Source organism: Musa acuminata, unplaced genomic scaffold (genome assembly GCF_036884655.1).
Source record: "Musa acuminata AAA Group cultivar baxijiao unplaced genomic scaffold, Cavendish_Baxijiao_AAA HiC_scaffold_37, whole genome shotgun sequence".
NCBI classification, from domain to species: domain Eukaryota; kingdom Viridiplantae; phylum Streptophyta; class Magnoliopsida; order Zingiberales; family Musaceae; genus Musa; species Musa acuminata.
Window position 1 is genome coordinate 267,501 of NW_027020319.1, and position 7,500 is coordinate 275,000.

The window sequence follows — 7,500 nt, forward strand, 5'->3', positions numbered from 1 at the left end:
GGGCTCTTGTTGGATGCAGAGCTCCGCTGCAAGTTGTAGGAGAATTGGGCGATGTCCAACAGCTTCACCCAATCTCGTTGATTGGCACTCACATAGTGCCGGAGATACTGCTCTAAGAGCGAATTTATTCTTTCAGTCTGACCATCCGTCTGGGGGTGGAGGCTTGTAGAGAAGTATAACTTTGATCCCAACAATTTGAATAGCTCGGTCCAGAACCGTCCCAGAAACCGAGCGTCTCGATCACTAATGATATTGTGTGGGACTCCCCAATACTTCACTACACCCTTCATCATCAGTCTGGCCGCCTCTTCAGCTGAACAGTGTAGGGGAGCAGCAATGAAAGTTGCATACTTTGAAAACCGATCGACCACCACAAGTATCGATCCAAGTCCCCCTACAGGTGGCAAGCTTGATATGAAGTCTAAGGAAATGCTCTCCCAAGGCCTTTCTGGTACGGGCAACGGCTCCAAAAGTCCCACCGGCTTCCGCTGCTCCACCTTGTCTTGTTGGCAAGTAAGGCATGTTCGAACATACTCCTCCACATCAATCCCCATTTTTGGCCAGTAGAAGGCCCTCTCCACGAGAGCCAACGTTCTGTGAATGCCGGGGTGTCCAGCCCAAAGGGAATCGTGACATTCTTTCAAGAGTTCACGCCTTAGATTGTCCACTCGGGGAACATAAACCCTATTCCCTTTTGTGTAAACAAGTCCCTCCTGGACCCAAAATCGTCGTGCTTTGCCTTCTTTGATGAGCTGCATCAGGATAACTGCCTGGGGATCACTATACAGTCCATCTCTGATTCGGGAAAGGAAGGTTGAGTGTAACTGACTTGCTTGGCCTCTGCCCTCCAGTTGTGCAGCATTCACGCACTCCACCTTCCGACTCAGCGCATCGGCCACGACATTCGCCTTCCCGGGCTTATATTCCATTGCCATATCAAATTCAGCCAGGAAGTCCTGCCACCGTGCTTGCTTTGGGGAGAGCTTCTTCTGAGTTTGGAAATAACTCAAGGCGATGTTGTCTGTCCTCAGCACAAATCGCGACCCAAGGAGGTAGTGTCGCCAAACTCGTAGGCAGTGGATCACCGCTGTCATCTCCTTCTCATGCACTGGATACCGCCTCTCGGTCTCGTTGAGTTTACGGCTCTCGTAGGCCACCGGATGACCTTCTTGCATGAGTACTCCACCAATAGCAAAGTCCGAAGCATCTGTATGGACTTCAAAGGGCTCTCCATAGTTTGGCAATTTGAGCACTGGTTCTTCCAGAACAGCAGCCTTCAGATCTTGGAATGCTATCTCACATTTGTCAGACCACTTCCAAGGCTGCTCCTTCTTCAGCAACTCCGTCAGTGGGGTTGCCCGCTTCGAATATCCAGCAATGAAGCGTCGGTAGTAGTTGACGAAACCAAGGAAGGATCTCAACTCTGGCACCTTCTTTGGAGTTCGCCATTCCGCAACTGCTTGCACCTTCGACTTGTCCATCCGGATGGAGCCATCACCGATTCGGTGCCCCAAGAACAGGATCTCAGTCTGAGCAAAGTAGCATTTCTCCCTTTTTACGAACAAAGTGTTCTCCCTGAGAACCTTGAAAATCGTCCGAAGGTGCTTGACGTGCTCCTCGAGCGTTTGGCTGTAAACGACGATGTCGTCCAAGTAGACGACCACGAACTTATCCAAATACTCCTTGAATAGCTGGTTCATGAGAGTACAGAATGTTGCCGGAGCGTTGGTTAAGCCGAAAGGCATCACCAAGAACTCAAACGCTCCATATCTGGTCACACATGTAGTCTTTGCTTCGTCGCCTTCAGCAATGCGCACCTGCCAATACCCCGACCGAAGGTCGAGTTTTGAGAAATACTTCGCCTTGCCCAATTGGTCGAACAAGTCCGCGATGAGCGGGATGGGATACTTGTTCTTCACTGTTACTTTGTTGAGGGCTCGGTAGTCGACGCATAATCGGAGACTCCCATCTTGTTTCTTCTGAAAGAGAACTGGAGCTCCGAAAGGTGCTTTTGAGCTGCGGATGAGACCACCGCTTAGCAGTTCACCTAACTGCTTTCTAAGTTCTGCCAACTCTGGCGGGGCCATGCGATAGGGTGGTCTCGCTGGAGGCTTCACTCCTGGCTCCAGCTCAATACTGTGATCCACGCCTCTGCGTGGCGGAAGAGTCTTCGGCAACTCAGGTGGCATAACGTCTTTGAACTCCTTCAGGACGTTGGCCACCACAGCAGGTTCTTGAATGGCTTCTTCATTGAGTGGCTCTAGCTTCATAGCAGCCACGAATGTTAGTTCGCCCTTTCGCACCCCTTTCTTCAATTGTAATGCCGAAATATGTTGGGGCTCCTTGGTTCCTCTCCGAGAGACGGGCACCACACAGGGGTCATCGCCTCCCATCATACATAGGGAATTCAAGAATGGCATCGGCACCAACTTCGCCGCGTGCATAAACTCCATTCCAAGAATCACTTGGAAGTCGTCTAGTGGCACGGCCATCATGTTGGTGGTTCCGCTCCAAGTCCCGATTCTGATGGGAACTCCCTTCGCCAATCCGGAGATTCGCCTGGCCTCCGAGTTCACTGCTTTCATTCGGCTTGGGCTCTTCTCCAATGTCAACCCAAGTCGCTGTGCTTCACGATCGGCTATGAAGTTGTGGGTAGCGCCCGTGTCCACCATTGCACGGGTCGTTTGGCCATTCAGCTTGATGTCCACATACATCAGTTCACTACTTCCTGCTTTTTGTGCCTTCGTCTTCATGTTCTCCCCCACTTGACCCCGCATAGCGTTCAACAAACGCATTGCTCCCATTCGGGGTCCTTGCGACTCTTCATCGTCGCTGCTGGATTCGGAACTGCTTGAGCTAGGGGCAACAGCTTTGCCCTTGTCCGATCGGGGAGGGTGGATGGAAGCTGTCAAAGCGTTGAGTGCCTGCTTCTGTGGGCACTCCCTTACCATGTGCGGTCCTCCGCACAAGAAGCATCCTCTAGGTTTTGAGGCCTTGCCTTTTGGGTTCGGCCCTTTGTGGGAGCTCTTCTTCTTCTGTTCGCCCCCGAGCTCCTTCCCTCGAGAATGTTTTTGAGGGCGATTGCTTGAAGATTGTTTCCTTCTCGCTGGGTCTTCAGAGGACACGAAGTCGGTGAGCCTTTCTGCAGCTGCAATTGCCCCGACCACGTCGGTAACATTCCTTCGATTCAGCTCTTGCTGAGCCCATGGTTTCAAACCATCAAGGAAACTGAACAACTTGTCCTTCTCGGACATGTCCTGTATGTCCAGCATTAGTGCAGAAAACTGCTTTACATAGTCTCGGATGGTGGTACTTTGGCGGAGTTGTCTCAACTTCCTTCTTGCGACGAACTCTGTGTTCTCCGGTAGGAACTGAGTTCTCAACTCCCGCTTCAAGTCTTCCCATGTGTCGACTCGACACCGACCTTGTTGGATTTCCTCCCAACGAGTTCGCCACCAAAGTTTCGCATCTCCGTTCAGATACATTGTTGCTATTGAAACTTTGGTATCTTCAGAATCGGGTCTCGTAGCTCGGAAGTATTGTTCCATGTCAAACAGAAAGTTCTCGAGCTCCTTGGCATCTCTGGCCCCTCCGTATCCATGGGGCTCAGGTGCCCTCAAGTTTTGTGGCGGTGCAACGCGGGTGTTGCCTCCTCCCGCATTTAGCGTTCTTGTGAGCATAGCCACCTTCGCCGTGAGTTCCGCCACAACATCTTGTAAGTGCTGCACGGAGTCCTTGGTGTCATCGGACAGTCAGTCGACCAGGGCCTCGACCTTGTCGATCCTGGACTCCGCTTCCTCTTGCGAGCTCTCTACCCCAACAAGTCTTTGTTGGCCATGGTAGAGTTCCTCCATGCTCGCTTCCAGAACATCCAGGCGGGTTTCCGCCGTCGTGAGTCTCTCCTTATGACTCTTTTTCCCAGTTAGCGCACCAGATTGCGCTTCCTCCGCTCGCGGAGAGTTGCCAACTTCTCGCTCATCCTGTTCGCTGCCGCGATCCTCATGAGCAGCTCCAACAGCATGAGAGCGAGTGTGCACATGCAGCCCACCTGCGGCTGCTTGGGGCAAGGGTCCGGCCTGCCCCGTCTTGCTTGATTCGCCACGATGCTTTGCCATGGCGAAGTTGCGAAGTTCGTTCGCTGTTCGATCGAAGAGCTTGCCCGCTCTGATACCACAATGTCACGACCTTAGCTGGAATTGCCTAAGGCGTGCGGCACCCTTGCGGCCAACGACGCGAACTTAGCTTGCGTTGCCTAAGTCGCGAGTCACTCTTGCGGCAAAGACGCGAACTTAGCTTGCCTTGCCTAAGTCGCGCTTCGCCCTTGCGATCTTGCTCCGCAAGGATCAGCCCACTTTGTAACCTCTCGCAGGTCCCGAAGGACCTGTAAAAGAGAAAGAGAGTTAGATCGAAAGAACGAGCAACGGACACGTCCCGAAGTCTCGCGAAAAGGAAAGCTTTACAAGCAATTCGTCAAACACCTTGTGTGCACAAGAGAAAAGAGGGAGAGGGGGAAAAGCAAGGCTTTCAAGGATGAACGAACAGCTGCAAGCCCACAAACAGCCGCTCACCTGGTCCCGGACGCAACACCAAGTTCCCGTAAAGGTCACGTGCGAACTTGCGAAAGAGTGTTCAACGCCCGGTATATAACCGAAGCCCCATCCAGCCATGTGCCACCCGGGGGGTTCCTGGGTGCTGAGATGGCTGACATTTTGGTGAGCGGAGGCAGCACTCCGCTCACCTCCCGCGGCACGCGAAAACGAAGCCGTTTTGGGCTGTTTTGGGGCTGTTTTGCTCGGTTCGGTGAGCGATCGCTTTGCAACGCTGCAGCTTGTTCGAACTTACATATTTACAAGCAAAATGACCCAAAACCATGGGAAAACATGCTGTTAAGCAGTTGTACATGCGGGTGTGAGCGACGAACGGTTCGTTGAACGAAGTTGTTGCGGGTGCGCGACGACCGTTCGTGACAGGGTGGCACAGGGCTGGATGGGGCTTTCGTATAGCAGGGACGGTGCTGCCTCTCGCTTCGCTCGCTGTCCGCCGCTCGCCGCTCGCTCGCGCAGCCAAAAATGGCCAGTTTTGGCCCGTTTTTGGGCCGTTTTGGCCTGTTTTTGGGCTGTTCTTGCGTGGTGCGGCGACCGTCGTGAGCGGAGCAAAATGTCAGCCATCTCAGCACCCTGGAACCCCCCGGGTGGCACAGGGCTGGATGGGGCTTTCGTATAGCAGGGACGGTGCTGCCTCTCGCTTCGCTTGCTGTCCGCCACTCGCCGCTCGCTCGCGCAGCCAAAAATGGCCAGTTTTGGCCCGTTTTTGGGCCGTTTTGGCCAGTTTTTGGCCTGTTCTTGCGTTGCGCGGTGACCGTCGAGAGCGGAGCAAAACGTCAGCCATCTCAGCACCCTGGAACCCCCCGGGTGGCACAGGGCTGGATGGGGCTTTCGTATAGCAGGGACGGTGCTGCCTCACGCTTCGCTCACTGTTCGCCGCTCGCCGCTCGCTCGCGCAGCCAAAAATGGCCTGTTTTGGCCCGTTTTTGGGCTGTTTTGGCCTGTTTTTGGGCTGTTCTTGCGTGGTGCGGTGACCATCGTGAGCGGAGCAAAATGTCAGCCATCTCAGCACCCTGGAACCCCCCGGGTGGCACAGGGCTGGATGGGGCTTTCGTATAGCAGGGACGGTGCTGCCTCTCGCTTCGCTCGCTGTCCGCCGCTCGCCGCTCGCTCGCGCAGCCAAAAATGGCCAGTTTTGGCCCGTTTTTGGGCCGTTTTGGCCTGTTTTTGGGCTGTTCTTGCATGGCGCGGCGACCGTCGTGAGCGGAGCAAAATGTCAGCCATCTCAGCACCCTGGAACCCCCCGGGTGGCACAGGGCTGGATGGGGCTTTCGTATAGCAGGGACGGTGCTGCCTCTCGCTTCGCTCGCTGTCCGCCACTCGCCGCTCGCTCGCGCAGCCAAAAATGGCCAGTTTTGGCCCGTTTTTGGGCCGTTTTGGCCAGTTTTTGGCCTGTTCTTGCGTTGCGCGGTGACCGTCGAGAGCGGACCAAAACGTCAGCCATCTCAGCACCCTGGAACCCCCCGGGTGGCACAGGGCTGGATGGGGCTTTCGTATAGCAGGGACGGTGCTGCCTCACGCTTCGCTCGCTGTTCGCCGCTCGCCGCTCGCTCGCGCAGCCAAAAATGGCCTATTTTGGCCCGTTTTTGGGCTGTTTTGGCCTGTTTTTGGGCTGTTCTTGCGTGGCGCGGCGACCGTCGTGAGCGGAGCAAAATGTCAGCCATCTCAGCACCCTGGAACCCCCCGGGTGGCACAGGGCTGGATGGGGCTTTCGTATAGCAGGGACGGTGCTGCCTCACGCTTCGCTCGCTGTTCGCCGCTCGCCGCTCGCTCGCGCAGCCAAAAATGGCCTGTTTTGGCCCGTTTTTGGGCTGTTTTGGCCTGTTTTTGGGCTGTTCTTGTGTGGCGCGGCGACCGTCGTGAGCGGAGCAAAATGTCAGCCATCTCAGCACCCTGGAACCCCCCGGGTGGCACAGGGCTGGATGGGGCTTTCGTATAGCAGGGACGGTGCTGCCTCACGCTTCGCTCGCTGTTCGCCGCTCGCCGCTCGCTCGCGCAGCCAAAAATGGCCTGTTTTGGCCCGTTTTTGGGCTGTTTTGGCCTGTTTTTGGGCTGTTCTTGCGTGGCGCGGCGACCGTCGTGAGCGGAGCAAAATGTCAGCCATCTCAGCACCCTGGAACCCCCCGGGTGGCACAGGGCTGGATGGGGCTTTCGTATAGCAGGGACGGTGCTGCCTCACGCTTCGCTCACTGTTCGCCGCTCGCCGCTCGCTCGCGCAGCCAAAAATGGCCTGTTTTGGCCCGTTTTTGGGCTGTTTTGGCCTGTTTTTGGGCTGTTCTTGCGTGGTGCGGTGACCATCGTGAGCGGAGCAAAACGTCAGCCATCTCAGCACCCTGGAACCCCCCGGGTGGCACAGGGCTGGATGGGGCTTTCGTATAGCAGGGACGGTGCTGCCTCTCGCTTCGCTCGCTGTCCGCCGCTCGCCGCTCGCTCGCGCAGCCAAAAATGGCCAGTTTTGGCCCGTTTTTGGGCCGTTTTGGCCTGTTTTTGGGCTGTTCTTGCGTGGTGCGGCGACCGTCGTGAGCGGAGCAAAATGTCAGCCATCTCAGCACCCTGGAACCCCCCGGGTGGCACAGGGCTGGATGGGGCTTTCGTATAGCAGGGACGGTGCTGCCTCTCGCTTCGCTTGCTGTCCGCCACTCGCCACTCGCTCGCGCAGCCAAAAATGGCCAGTTTTGGCCCGTTTTTGGGCCGTTTTGGCCAGTTTTTGGCCTGTTCTTGCGTTGCGCGGTGACCGTCGAGAGCGGAGCAAAACGTCAGCCATCTCAGCACCCTGGAACCCCCCGGGTGGCACAGGGCTGGATGGGGCTTTCGTATAGCAGGGACGGTGCTGCCTCACGCTTCGCTCACTGTTCGCCGCTCGCCGCTCGCTCGCGCAGCCAAAAATGGCCTGTTT